Source organism: Leucopleurus acutus (assembly GCF_964270905.1).
Source record: "Leucopleurus acutus genome assembly, chromosome: 1".
NCBI classification, from domain to species: domain Eukaryota; kingdom Metazoa; phylum Chordata; class Mammalia; order Artiodactyla; family Delphinidae; genus Leucopleurus; species Leucopleurus acutus.
The window spans coordinates 165145442-165160890 of NC_139142.1; positions in this window are offsets into that span (position 1 = coordinate 165145442).

Sequence of the window (15449 nt, forward strand, 5' to 3'; positions counted from 1 at the left end):
GGAAGTCTCGACATATACTTTCATTTCTCTCTCGAAGTAGAATGGCTGGGTCATATTTTATTTTATTTTTCTCCTTCATTCCCGATCTTTACTCTCACTCTCCCTTAAGCACCCACTCTGATATTCAACGTATTCCCTTAACTATGAACATATCCTCATAAAATGCTCAGAGCTGTCATGTGTGCAGTGGGGGGGAGTTAACTTATGTACATAGTACTATACTGTAAATCTAGTTGTTTCTTGTTTCACTTGATCTTATTTTTTGAGCTCCATTATGCCTACTCTGCAGTTAGAAGTTTGCTGCTTCTAACTACTGTGCAACATTCATAGTGTGTCCCCACCACCTTACTTATCCCTCCCTTTGGTGAACACCAAGGTTGCGCCCAACGCAGCACTCCCATAAATAATGTCATGGTGAACATGTCATCCTTCCAGTCCCCTTGCCAATCTGCACAAGCACTGAGTTGGATCTCCGGGTCCCAAGGTATGCACTTACTTCTTATCACCCAGGGTTGCTGGCTTCACTGCTTCCACACTGCCTGAGCCAGTTACCTGTCTGCCCTCCAGCAGTGCTCCGGCCCCCACCTCCCCACATCCCGGCCAACGCTGAGTACCTGTCCACTTTGCTAATCTTTTCCCTTCTGATGGGTGTCGAGTGATATCATGTTTCAATGCATATTCATCTTATTACTAATGAGATTGAGCATCTTTTGAAATACCTGTTAGCTCTTCTCTTTCTGTGAATTACCAATTTGTATTCTTTGCCTGTCAAACTTTGTGTTTCCTAGCTTTTCCTTACTGATAGGCAGGAGCTCTTTGTTTCACTTTGTTTGAATTGAGATATAACTTTCAAAAAGTAAAGTGCACAGATCTTTAGTGTGGAACTTGATTCGTTTTTACACATGTTTACACTGGTGTAACCATTGCCCAGATCAAGATTTAGAACATTTCCAGCCCTCACAAAGATTCTCTGTGTCCCCCTAAGTCAGTAACCTCTTAAGGTAGCCACTATTTTGACTTCTATCACCTTAGATTAGTTTTCCTGTCCCAAAACTTCATGAAAATGGAATTAAATGGTACGTACTTTTTGCACTGAATATTATCCGTGAGACCCATCTGTGTTGTTGTCTGCAGCATTAGGTCATTCTTTTTCATTGCTGCATAATATTCCACCATGTGCCTATACCACAATTTATTCACCCTTTTTCTTGTTGCTGGACATTTGGGTTGTTTCCAGTTTGGGGCTATTACACATGAATAAAGCATCTATAAACGTTCTTGAACATGCCTTTTGATGGATATAAGCACTCAGTGCAGTTGGGAGTGGAATTGTTGCATCATTGGGATTTTTGCAGGTTTAGCTTTAATGGACAACTGCCAAACATTTTCCAAAATGTTTGTACCAATTTACACTCCTACCAGTGGTTTCTGAAAATTCCAGTGGCTCCTTATCCCTGACAATACTTGATACTTTCAGTCTTTTTAATTGTAGCCATTCTGGTGGGTTTTGTAAGAGAGATCTATATATCCTAAGAGATTCACTTCTTTCGGGTTTTATATACTGTCTTGAAAATGTAATTTCACCCATCTGTTATCTTAGTGCACCATGTATGGTATTTGTCTCCTCATCTGTAAATGGAGATAATACCACCTACCTTCAAAACCTGGCAAACAGTGGGTGCTCAATTCATCTTACTACACATTTCTGTCTCCACCGTTCGACGGGTGTTCTTCCAGGGCAGGGACTGGATGTTAATTTGTGTAGCAACCAGGGCTCCAGCTCCGGGCCAGCAAGGAGCGGTTTTTCAATAAAATTTGTAGATTAAGTGACGGAGCCTCCCAGAAGCAATCTCCAGACTGCAATTCAAGGATCTGAGGGAGGGAACGAGGGGCCTGTGGCAGTGAAGTTGGAAGAACCATTTCCTTTTCAGGCATCCAGTGGGTGGGGAGAGCCTCCTCCTCCAGGGGTCGGCCCGTGGACTTAGCGAGGAGGGATGGGGTCAGGTGGGAGCCGGGGCTGAGATGGCCATTTTTCCTCTTGAGCACTCGCTGCCCGGGTGGGCGGCGCGGAGCCGGCCAGCTGCCTTCTGCCCCTCTGCCGCTCCCTTTTTTCCAAAGGCTCTGCCCAGAGAAGGAGTAGAAGGAGAAAGAGGCGGCGGCGGCAGAGGCGGAGGAGGAGGGCGCTAGCCTCGCCCCCGCGCGGCCGCCCGAGCTCCCTCGGGTTCTCACTGTCCTGGGCGGGCGCTGCTGGACCACGCCGAGCCGCCGCTGGCAGCCGGACCGAGGCGCCTCGCCGCGTCGCCGCCTCGTCGCTTCGCCACCTGGCTGCCGCGGCGGCCGCCGCCCCCTCCGCCTGCAGAGCCGCCCGCAGGCCAGGCTGGGCAGCCACAGGGGCGCCGCCACCGCGGGCATCACCCTCCCCGGGGGCAAACAGCACTTCTTAGCCAGAGGGTTCGCCAATCCCGCACTGAACCCTTATAGACTCGCAATTAGAGTTTAGTCCCCCCCTCCCCTTACCCACTAGGGCCTGAGGACCGGGGAGGCGAAGCAATTGGTCCAAGGTCGCTTGGTGAATTAGGAACAGTCAGCACTAGGCTCTAACCCCCATTCCCTGTCCTCCCTTGCCTCTGCCCTGTGGCCAACACACAGGCATTTCACTCAAGTATACCTCCCAGATCCCTCCTGACTCCCCAGGCTCCTCTCTCTCTGCGGTACTCTGAGTCAAAGCCAGGTCCTGTGTATCACCTAGGGGCTGGCAACACCCCGCATGGGTCTCCTGCCTTCCCTCTTGTCCCCCTAACATCCCATTCTCCATCCAGCAGCCAAAGTGATCTTTTAGAACAGGAATCTGATCACCACTCTGCCCTGTTTGAAAGCCCCGATGTCTCCCAGTACGCTGGGAATACAGGCGAAAGCCAACGCCACAGCCCCAGGCCCCTGCTTTTACTCCCCTCCACCTATTATGCTCAGTCCCCTGAACTGAGTTCCAACCTGCCGAGTTATTTCCACCCCAGGGTCTTTGCACTTGCTCTTCCCTCTCCCCCAAGCACTCCTTCTCTCAGGGTTCTTAACCAGGGCCGGGGTGGGGGTGGGGGTCCATAGATTGAGGTGGATTTTAATTTAATTGTTTTCCTATGTAACCCTGTGTAATACATTTTATGTGTTTAAGAACATCATTTGGGGAAGGGGTCCATAGGCTTCACCAGAGTGTCCCAGTGCCTGTGGCACAGAAGAGTTTAAGAACCCCTAGACCTTTGCATGTCTGGCTCTTCCTTGCCCTTCAAGTTCCAGCTCAATGTCACCTCCTCAGGGAGGCCTTCCCCAGTTATGTCAGCTAAGGCTGCTCCCTTCCTTATCTGGTCATTGTCCAGCACAGAGTTTCTTAAAGTGTGGTCCCTGGACCCACAGCAACAGCATCACTCAGGAATTTGCTCAAAATGCATGTTCTTAGGACCCAAGAAACTCTGGGATGGGACCCAGCATTCTGTTTTAACAAGCCCTCAAAGATGATTCAGATGTTGGATTCTCAAGTCGGAAAACCGCTGGCCCAGCATGTTACCCCTGTGCTCTCACAGTTTTCACCATCCAGCCAAGGCAAGTTGGAACCTGGGGGCCTGAAAAGAGGAAGGACAATGGGGGAAAAGGTGGAAGGGGAGCTGGCTGAGTAATGAGGTGGAGCTACATCAGACCTACAGCCCACAGAGAGTCAGGCTGTCTTGGGGAAGAGGCACGGTTTGACTTCAGCCAGAGTAGGGCTTGCAGAGCCTGGTTCTGCCTCCTGTTGGCTGGCCCAGGTCACCATCTTGCTGAAGAGGGGAAGGAGGTCCACATTCTTGTGTTTCACAAGTGACAGGAGAGGAGTTTGCATTCCCCTGGGCACTCATAGCTCGGCCCTGGTCTGAACATTGACCAGTATCCCTGAGGTCCCATTTGGAACCAGCCACAGTGGCTCCCAACTCATACCAGCCTGGTCTCCTGGCCTCTGCCCCAGTGGCCACAGGAAGTTCCAGGGCAATCCCAGGATCCTCCCATCCTGAGCTGTTTCCTGTGCATATTCCAGGAGGGCCAGATGTTCCTGCAACCTGAGTCTGAGCCTTTCTTCAGACTGGAGAGCTGGTTTTGCCAGTCCCTGGAAGCTGCCTGTTGCTTCCTGCAGACCAGCTAGGTGCAGCCTGCAGCCTCTGGCTTTGGTGTTGTAAAAGGGGAGTTATGGCCCTGTTCCTTTTGGCCACTGGTCTCTGGCCTCCGTGCAATTCCCAGGCCCCCGGGGGGAAACCAGACACTTTTAATTGACTTCCCCAATCTGATGATAGAGTATTGGGTATCAATAGACCACAGGCAAGCTATTTTCATCCATGATTTCAGATGGCAGCAGAAGCCCAGGCTACCACTATCCTGCCACGTCACCTCACGGGATGAGCTCACCCCTTCTGCTAGCACAGCAGCATTTGCTGTGGCCAGTCAGTCTGATTCGGGACCTCCCAGGGAAAGTTTTGGAAGTGGGGTGTAAGCAATTACAGCAGTGTGGCTGAACCAGAGTCTGTTGGAGAACAGCCTGGAGTGAGGAGACCTGGGCATTCTCCCAGCTCAGCCCCTTCCTAGCTGGGGACATTAGGCACATGACTTGTCTGATCTATGCCTCAGTTTCCTTACCTGCCAAGAGGAAGTGGAAGTAGATGACAACGCTGGCTCTGGAATTCTACAATGAAGCCTGAGTGCTTTTTTTTCACCCTGTCTTATTTCAGAGTCCTGAGTCTTGCTAGCTGTCATCAAGATAAGAATCCCCAACTTGACAACATTCAGGGGTCCTGAGTTTGGTCCCAAATTCCCCACTTGCATGCCCTTCCTGAACCTTGGCCAACCCTCCTGGGTTGATTGGGTCTCCAAAGCGTTTAGGGCACCTCACAGGCATATGCCTGCACTCTGGGTCCAGTGTGAGCAAGCATAAATTGAGGAGGTGGTGATATGACCAGTATGCTGTGGCTACTTCTTCTCCTCACAACCCCTTGCCAGACTGCTGCACTAGATCTTTCACTCAGCATTGCCTGTCTGATCTACATGGTGCCCTTCCCCCACCAGTCTGTGAGTTCAAAGGCAGGCAGGGAATCCAACCACCTCTGTGTCTTCAGGACACAGTGGGCACTTAAGTAACAGTCATGGAACGAATGAATAAGCCAATAAATGGATGGATGGATGGATGGATGGATGGATGGATGAATGGATGGGTGGATGAATGAAAGAAAGAAGGCAACCCATGAGAGGCATGCTTGCTTAATACACTGTGTGTATGTGTGTGTTGTTGCTAGGTGGCAGAGAGGACAGGATTAGTCACAGTGAACTAGGAGGGAACTTGATGGCTCTGCCTGGAAGCCTTCCCCCTCAGTCACAGTCTGCAGACTCAAGAACAGAGAGAAGCTTTCCTCCGCGAGAAAAACCATAGAATCATGGAATGTTGGCTCCAAGCAAAAACCACAGGTCACTTAATCCACACCCCTCCAATGGGGAAGCAAAAGACCCAGACAGGTTTAGTTCCTGCCTGTACGCTGAGCTCATCATGGAAACTGTTGTTTTTTCCATGAAAAATGAGCCAGGGGCCAGGGAAGAAGGGGCACAAGAGGAGTCAGTATTAAATAGAAAACTGTTAATCACAGAGAAAGCCTGTGCCTTCCCCAGGGCCTGACCAGCCCAGGGCAGGGGGCTCACAAAGCAAAGTGGGCTTGCCAAGCTCCAGAGGTGCCAGCTCGCCTGGGCTGGGCCATCAGGCATTATGGAACCAAGCCAGAGGCTCCAAGAAACACCTAAGCTGGCCTTGTGCTCATCCTGGAACGCGGTTTCCTGCTATTTCCTTATAGAAGGAGGTTTCTGCTGAGCACAGGGTTTTCTACATTTTCCATCCCTTGGCTATTAAAGAAAAACAGGAGACAAAATATAAAATCCTTCCCCGAGGTTGCCAGAAATTTCCCAGTTTTGAAGAATGAAGAGCTTAAGCTCTGTCCTGTAGTCCCTAGAGGCCTGATGCATGAAGCAGCAGGAGCTGATCCCAAGGTGCAAACTGCTCACACAGGCTGCTCCCCTCGGCATGGCAGGGAGCAGAGTGCTGAGCCCTTATGTTGCGGCTGAGGCAGCCTCCTGAGCTTACACGGCTCCAGGAGGAGAGATGGCAAGAGGACAGGGAGACCAGCACAGGAGCATTAGGAGTCCTGGAGGAAGGAGCTCTAATCAGAAGGTTTAAGTCGGCTTTGGAGAAGATGATACAGGCCCTACTAAATTCACCACTGAAATTCTCATCTTTGTCATAATGCCATGTCTCCAGAAAGCCCTGCTTAGGGAAGAAGGACAGTTGTCTTTAATGCATTCCTGTGGGGTGAGTACCTTGGGAAGCCAGAGAATCCCTACAGGGGTGGAGGATGGGTCAGGAAAGGTCTGGAGCACAGGACCTCCATAGGAGGGCAAGCCTGCGGGACATCAGCTCTTGGGGTCCCAGGAGAGCTGGGAGATGGAGGCAAGGGGACTGCCTGGACCTCCACCTGAGGATAGGAGCGGAAAGACCTCACAGGAATATGCCCACACTCTGGGTCCAGAGTGAGCTTAAGTTGAGGAAGTGGACCTATGTCTAGGATATCCTCACATCTGCCCCTTCCAGGCCCATCCTCAGGCCCTCAGGCCCCTCACCTACACATGTGGGAGGCAGTACAGACACTGTGATGATCCAGAGTCAACAACCTGCCATCAAGGTCAGCACTGCCCCTCGTAACCTGTGTGACTCAGGCAGTACCTGACTCCTCTCTCTGCCTCTGTCACTTCATCTGTGAAATGGAAATAATGCCCGCACCTCCATGCCTGGGTTGATGTGAGAATTGAGATAAAGCAGCAAAGTGAGGAACACAGCTCCAGTGTTGACAAATGTGAGTTGTTAGGGAACTAACCAATGCTTCTGGGGCTGAATAAGGACAAGCACAGCCCATTCAGCTGGACATCTCTGGAGCAGGCTCACCTGCAGGCTGCGAGTCAGGCACAGCAGAGGGAAGAGGCAGGGCGCTACGGCGTGGGTGAGAAAAGAGGCCTGCCCCACGGGGTTGATGGTAAATTATGGGCCTAATGGAGAGACAACTGTTCTAAGAGCAGAGACTGGAGGTGGTGTTCAGGGAATGCTGCCTGCAGGGGGCGCTAGTTTCTCAGGAGGGGCTTGGTTCTGAGACTACAGAAAGCAGGGTCGTGACAACCAGCATCATCCCAGGCCTTGTGTTCCTACAGGACCTCATGGAGGTGAAGAGCCCTGACCTTGTCAACCCCTGTTCCTTGCAAGGGGTGGTGCAAAATGGACGAAACTCAGGGACTTTGGAACATGGGAGGAACTAGTTCCAATGTCCCCTCCCTCTTCTGGGTGACTTCCCTGAAGCTCCCAAACCCCTGTGTTCCCAAGCGCCTCATCCTTAAGCTTCTATACACCACGCACTGCAGTCACTGGGCACTACGTTTTGGTTGCCCCCACTGGCCTGAGTTCCCCGAGGGCAGGAACTGTGTCATCCCCAAGTCCAGCTCGGCCTCTTGGCGCACCGGCACAGCAGGGGCACACACACATAAGATTTTTTTGAAAGAAGTTAGAATTTTGACATTTCTAAAAAAAGCATCAAAGTCCCTATTATAGGGCAAATGAAAATTTTGTTGGCCTCCCTTACACTCCTATTGGTTTAGTGTGGCTTTCATATTGATTACATATGGGGCATATTCTTCTAGGTCCATAGCAACTTTCAAAGTCTCTACCCAGCCCTGCTTATGAAACTTGCTTCTGCTTTTTGGTTTCTCAAAACAGCACCTGCAAAGTTTGGTGTTAGCTATGTTTGCCAGCAAACAATAAGCCCCAACATGACTTCTCTCAGAGTTTTGTTGGTTTAAAAAAATGTATATATATATATATATATATATATATATATATATATATATATATGGTTAAACACATCGTTTCTTAAAAGAAAACCCATGATTAAGAAGAGCATTTCAAGTCAGATCTGGGTTTGAGTCCTGTCTCACCACTCAACCAAATGAATGCTTGAACAAATTGCTTAATGTACTTGATACAACACAACCCCCGTAAGCCCTTTGCTTCTTCGTCTAATGATTTATTTGGTATTTATTGGTGCCTACTGTGTGTAGGCACTGTTCTAGGTGACTAGGATACATCAGTGCACAAAACAAGCTCCTAGTGGTACTTATATTCATTAAAGATAGTGGGGAGACAATAAACAATAGACATAATCAATAAGTAAAGTGTATGTTAAGTTAGAGGGTGACAAGGTCTATAGAGAAAAGAAAAAGTGGCAAAGGATCAAGCAATGGGGTGCTGAGGGCGGGGGGAGGGGCAAGCTGCAGATTTAAATGTTTTTGAATATAAAACATTTGACATGATGGTTAAGAGCATGGATTCTGGAGCCAGACCTGGGTTTAAATCCCAGCATGTGCTAGCTGTGTGACCTTGAGCAAGCTACTTAACCTCTCTGTGCTTCAGTTTCCTCATCTCTAGAAGCGGGCCCATGTTCCTCCCTGTGCCCCTCTGGCTCATGGGGCTTGTTCGTGCCCGAAGTCTGAGACAGATTAGAGGCGCCACAACCCAGAGGTCATTTACGTCGAGCTGTGGATGTTACCCGCATTGTTTGGCCAGGTCAGCAAGATGCTGACGGCCTTCTACATGTGGTTCAGGGTCTTCCTCGTGATCAACGCGGTCACAGGATGCAGACTCTTGGATCTTCATCATCGGACCGCCCTTTTACCAGTATGTTATGACGCTCCTCATTGTGGCAATGTCTTTCCAGTTTCGTATCCTGGGAAATCGAGCGAGCGCTCTGGACCAGATGGCTGCTAAATTCTGCGTGGGCCTGGGGGTGCTTCGTTTAAGGCTGGGTCCGGTCCAGAATCCCTTATCCAGATGACTGCTGGTGGCAGACCCAGGACTAGGATGGTGTTGCCCGCAGGAGTGCTGACCTGCAGGTTGGGAGGCTAAGGCTCCATCCAGTTTTGTTTGTGCCATGAAATATGCGGTTGAGGATGGGAGTGGGGAAAACCGTTCTTAATTCTGTCACGTTCAAGTGATTGCAAGCTTGACCTTTTAAGGAAAGTTTCAGTGGTTTTATAATAAATGATTTTCATTGAAAAATAATGCTAATAACAATAACTAGCCACCTCATAGGCGATTATTATAAGAACTAAATGAGTAAGTTACATGTAAAGTGCTTGGAACAGAGCTGGCCCGTAGTGAAAGCTGTATTCCTGTTGAATATAAGCAGTAGGAAGCACTGGCTAAATGTCAGTGTTTAAATAATCCCAGAATCCTAGGACTCACCTTCTTTCTCTGGGCCCCCTTAGGTTGTGGGCATGGGAAAGGGTAGGCAAGGTCCCCCTCAGCCTCTTCAGCTCAAGACTCAGCAGGAATCCCCTTCCTTTGCTTGGCAGTAAAGGGTGAGGGCAAGCCCACTAGCTCTAGACCAAGCTGATTCGGGCTTGAAACCCATTTCCACCACTGGCTAGCTGTGTGACCTTGGGCAACTCGCCCAATCTCTGCAAGCCTTGATTCCTCCTTTCTAATGTGGGAATAATAATTATTGATTATTTATCATGACCCAGGCACTGTTCTAACTGCTTTGCAAATATCACTTCATGTCATCTTTGCCACCACCTTATGAGCTGGTTCTTTTGTTATCCTCTTTTACAGGCAAGGAAACTGAGGCACAGAGAGGTAAGACGTTTCCCTGGTGGAGCCAGGATTTCAACCCCCGTCTGCCTGACCCCAGAGCTCCCCACCCCCTGCCCCTCCCTGTAGCGACACCCAGGCTGGGTGTGTAACACACACACTCCAAGCTCAGAGCTTGACACCTGGCACTGCCCTTCCCTTCCTCAGTTCCTTCCCTACGAGTGGCTGGTTAGAAGTGGGTAGTTTGGGCCCAGGGGTCCTTTGCCTCTTGTTTGTATTTTAAAAGTTCTTTCTGCCCAGGCAGAGAGGCGTCATCATAGGCTCCAAGTTTGCAGTTGGCCTATATTTCATACCCGGTACCTCCGCCAAGCCCCTCCTCCCCCAAGAAAACAGGTCTCTGCTACTTGGTAACATCAAAATAATTAAATTTTAAACATCTGTATTTGGCCAAAGCTCAGCCCTCAAAGGGGGATCTGGCTAAACCATGTTTCAGAAAGAAAAAATTTAAAAATCTACTAGACTAGGTTGTTTGTTTGTTCGTTTTAATGAAGAGACTCAGAGAGGCTAAAATGTCTGGGGATAGGTGGGGACAATAGGGAAGTGGGATTCATTCTTCAGAGAAAATCCCAGGGGGGGCCACGTGAACAATCAGAAATAAACCGACTTGTGCTTATTCCAGTGTGTAGGCCTTTAAATAGACCCTGGGTGCATTTCTGTAAATGTGGGACAAGGTGTCCCTTCTGAAGGCTGTTTATGGGACTTGGTTGTTCTGGCCTTCAATGGGCTGCTTTGTTGTGTGTCTGCCTGAGCAGCCACAGCGGACGCCGAGTGGCTCCAAAGCTCATGCTCCCTCCGCCACTTTCCTTAAGCAAACTCCAGAAGCAACAGTCACCCTGGGAGTGAGGATTGCACAAGAGCGGATGGGACCCAGGCTGTGGCACCAGGACCTTCCAGGGCTCCCCAACAAGGACCGCCCTCCTGGGCCTCCTCTGAAGTGTTCCAGAGTGGCTCTGGTGGGACCCAAGATAAAGCCTCAGCCCCTTGGTCCCTCCGTTCCCTGCCTTAAGGGGCTCCTTGCTCCTTGATCCCTAACACAGTGCACTTTCCACCGCAGGGAGACAGAGTACAGGGGGCCCACCACAGAAGGTCGCTATGAGTTCAGCCCTGCCAGCCAGGGGACAGGCGAATGTCTATTAGTTCAGTCTTTTCTCCATCCGTTCAGTCACCTACACTCTAAACTACCACTGTGCCTTAGGAACAAATAATCCATAATCAAAATCACAATAGCTAAATCTATTGGACGTTTACCGTGTACCTGGCCCCATGCTAAACTCCTACATACCTTCTTTCTTTAATCCTCAAAATGACTCTGAGTGTATCTTCCTCACTTTATTTAGTTTTTTACATACTGTCAATAGAGTATATGCGTCAGTCCCAATATCCCAGTTCATCCCACCCTATCCTCACTTTATTCTTCCCATTTACAGGCAAGAAAACTGAGACTCAAGTTCCTGCCAAGGAGGCCAAGGTCCTGCAGCAGTTAGTCAAGAGCAGACCAGGACTCTAACCTAGGTATGTTCAATTCCAAAGCACGTAGTCTTTACCATTGAACTCTCCTGCCTTGATGATGCACTATACACCACCTCTGGCCCCCAGAGCTCAGCCTGGTGGGAAGGATACGCAAGGAAACAGACCATTACAAAAGACCTATAGAAATACTAGCTCGGGCGAGAAGGTCTAGTCCAAACAGGGCAAGTAGGTCATAAAGAACTTAAGAGATGGTCTTTGAGTTCAGTCTTTTTTAAAAAAAGTAAAAGTTAGCCAGGTGGAGGAAGGTGATCTGTTCCCTGACTAACCTGAAAGATTCTTCAGAATGGGAGGAGGTGAGAGAGAGAGAGAGAGAGAGAGAGAGAGAGAGAGAGAGTGTGTGTGTGTGTGTGTGTGTGTGTGTGTGTGTTTCAGTCTCACTGCTGATTTGGGGAACAATGAGGCAAGGCTTGGCACTAGAGACTTCAGTAGATATGGGGGTGTTGCCATTGGTGTCAGATACTGACCTTGATAATTTAATAGCCACCCATATTTACTGAGAGCCCATGTTAGTGATATCTTACATGTCACTATAGCTTTGAGAGTGTCAAAGCTCATTTGATCCCCATCATGATGTGACCCAGACATGTTGTTTTTCAGATGGGGAAACTGAGGCTCAGTGAGATTAAAACACTTGCCAATGAGCATGTCACTGACTCAATTCCTGGGACTTAAAGACTTTCAGGGTAGATGAGACATGCCTTTAAGAAAATCTATGGCAGTCAGTAATCCAATTCATGACTCCCCTCCAAACGTCCCTCCAAAGTAGTTGCTACCTTTTGTTTGGACACACTTAATGGAAGGAAACTCATTATCTTCTAAAACACCTTATCTGTCCTCAGAGAGATTTCACAATTACTGACAAGTTCTTTTTTTATGTAAATTTATTTATTTTATTTCTTTATTTTTGGCTGCATTGGGTCTTTGTTGCTGCACACGGGCTTTCTCTAGTTGCAGCGAGGGGGGCTACTCTTGGTTGCGGTGCACGGGCTTCTCATTGTGGTGGCTTCTCTCGTGGTGGAGCACGGGCTCTAGGCGCACAGGCTTCAGTAGTTGTGGCACGCAGGCTCAGTAGTTGTGGCTTGCGGGCTCTAGAGCTCAGGCTCAGTAGCTATGGCGCACGGGCTTAGTTGCTCCGCGGCATGTGGGATCTTCCTGGACCAGGGCTCGAACCCGTGTCCCCTGCATTGGCAGGTGGATTCTTAACCACTGCACCACCAGGGAAGTCCCTCTTCCTTATTTTGAGGATAACTGTCTCCAGGTTCTTTGATCCATCACTCCAGTTCCCTCGGGGGGGCCTAGAGAGCAGCATCACTCTCTTCCAGAGGCCAACCCTTCAACATTTCGGAAAAGACCCCTGGGTCTTAGCCAGGAGACCTCAGACATATGGTGAGGTTGCCCATGGAGGCCTTTGTCCCACTGCCCTGCTCCCTCTGGGCCTGCCCGGTGTGTCTGACATCAGGCCAACACATGTCTGCTCCCAGCACTCAGGGAGGGGGCCACTGTTTGCAGATCCCAGAGCCTCTGCCTGGTGGCCCAGCCCCAGAGGCATTGGCCTAACCAGGTCCTCGGGCTTCCTCCAGCCAGTGTGGTCCTCTCCCTCGTGTCGACGTTGTCTGCTGCTGGTTCTGCCCTTCTCTTCCTTTCCCTGTGCTCGTGAGAGAGGGTTAGGTATGAGGCGACAGCAAAATGCCCTACTGTTCAGGCCTGCAACCCACTGGCGTGACTCTCTCCCGGGACGTGTGGCCCCCTGACTTACCGGGGCCCGCCCTGGGTAAATGTCTCGTGCTGGGAGACCACGAGCTGTCCTTTCAGAACATACATTTCCATGAGGCCCAGGTTTGGTTCCCAGAACAGCAATAAAAGAAGGACCTTCCCTCAGCACCTTCCCTCAGCACCTCTTGCTCAGCCAGCGTTGACAGAAGAGCCACGTGACACAAGAGTGAGTAAGGCAGGGGCCTGGAATGAGGAAGAGAGGGAGCAAAAAGCCACCTTCCCTTGCTGATCATCACCTGGGACAACGCCGGGTGTTGTCTGCACACCCCTTCCCCTGCTTCCCGTTGCGGGGCCGTGGTTTTCCAGAGGAAGCTTGTGTTGTTGGGTTGAATCCGGCTCAGTCCCCCACCCACTAAGGGCCTGCCCCCAGGAGAACGTCTCCTGCCTGGGCTCAGAGGGCAGCAGGTAAAGACACCCTGCCTGGCATCTTCCTCTTCCTCCCTCCTCTGCCCAGCCCCTTGGTCAGATCGTGGTAGTGCAGGGAGGCCTCTGCATCTGGAATCTTCCAGCCCTCCTGTTCCCTCGGCTGAGTGTATTTGTCTTGGCCACCTTCACCTGGGCTTTTTGAAACAGACTTTCTTTCCTGTGCTTTCCCCCAGCAGCTGGCCTCCGCAGCATGGCTCACAGAGTAAGCCTTGTTTTCAGGGAGCCACAGAACCCCCTGCTCTACGAGGCAGCCCACCCGTGTCTGCACCTTCATAGCCACTTTTCTCTGAGGTCACGGAGAGCAGCCATGGACAGAGGACTGCGAGAGTCAGGGCCTGAGACCAGAGAGCCGGGATGGGGGACAGAGATGCCGAAGTCATCGGGAGTGCACATCACAGCAGGCACACAGCTCCGTTACATTGAGACGTGTTGGAGGAAAACAGGGATCGAATGGAGAAAGTCAAGTCCCAAAACCACCTGGGGGGAGCCAAGCTAGTCTAGAGGGAGACCCGAGGAAGAAGGGCCCTGCATTCAGGTCCCTATCTGCCCCTTATTATCTATAAGGGCCCCTGTACCCTATTCCTAATCTGTAACGTGGGCACAATAATAATATTCTACTTGCTCCAGGGTAAGGAACTGGACTTCTTGAGGCACTTTCCAGTTTGAAAACCTATGACTTAATAGTTTTTTTAAAATGCCAACAAAAGGTTATTTGTGTGCAAACAGAACATTGACATAACGAGGTGTGCCTGGGTCAGGGGTGGGGAGCTGTTTTCTGCCTGGTGACTTTTTTTTTTTTTTTTTTTTTTGCAGTACGTGGGCCTCTCTCTGTTGTGGCCTCTCCCGTTGCGGAGCACAGGCTCCAGACGCGCAGGCTCAGCGGCCATGGCTCAGGGGCCCAGCCGCTCCGCGGCATGTGGGATCCTCCCGGACCAGGACACGAACCCTTTCCCCTGCATCGGCAGGCGGACTCTCAACCACTGCGCCACCAGCGAAGCCCCTGCCTTGTGACTTTCAGATCACTGGTAAGGACTAAATCAGTCTGATCACAGCCAGTCTTCCTTGGGCAGATGGTTTCTGAATGGAGCGGCCTTTATGGTTCTGAGTCCACTGCCCCTACCAGGAACAGAGGGGAGAAGGCAGACATTCCCCTGAAGCCCCCAGCCTTGGCCTGACCTTCTGCCCCTCTTCCTGCTCTGCTGATGCCTCCCTGCCCCGGACTTTGTCCACGGCCAGCTGGCCCACAGAGCAGGCTTGGTGCCCAAGACAGACTCCTCTGCTCCGAGGGCAGTTCTGGGCTTGCTCTGGAGGTGTGTGTTGTCACAAGCCCATGCCTGAGGCTCAGGAAGCCTGGTGCTGGCTGGAAGGTCCTGTCCACTCCATCTCCCATGGCATGGAGGGAGGGATGGCCCCTCATCCTCAAGGTCCAATCTCCCACTGCACCTTGGGGTGCCCTCCTGGTAAAAGAATTCCCTTCCAGGTGTACCTGCACCCTGCCCCGCCTCCATCCAAGGTGGGCACCATCTCCCATTGCACCTCTGCAGGGCTCAGGTATTTCTCTGTGTGGGTCCCTGGCCCTTGCTGTGACCTCTGACTAAAGGTGCTGACGGCCCAGCTGTCCTCCTCACAGCTTCACAGCTGCTGGCCCTCGTTCAGCCCAAAGAACCCTATCTCCTTGACACCTCCTCCTGTCCATCCTGCATCCTCTTCATTCCACACTGCCCTTCTCTTCTCTTGGTCGGTTCTAATAAGCGTTGTCTATTTCTTGCCATTTGATCTACAGTAAATTCTCATTATTCTCTGTAGTTATGTTCCATAAGGTCACTGTGAACCCTAATTAGCAAATACTGAAACATTGCTCCTAGGGGAAGTGTGGGGTTAGGCTCCTGCCAGCCTCTGGCCACAACATTTTCATCGACCATCAGTACATAACCTTGCTTTATGTGCGTTTCTGTTTAAGGGCATCTTATTTAAT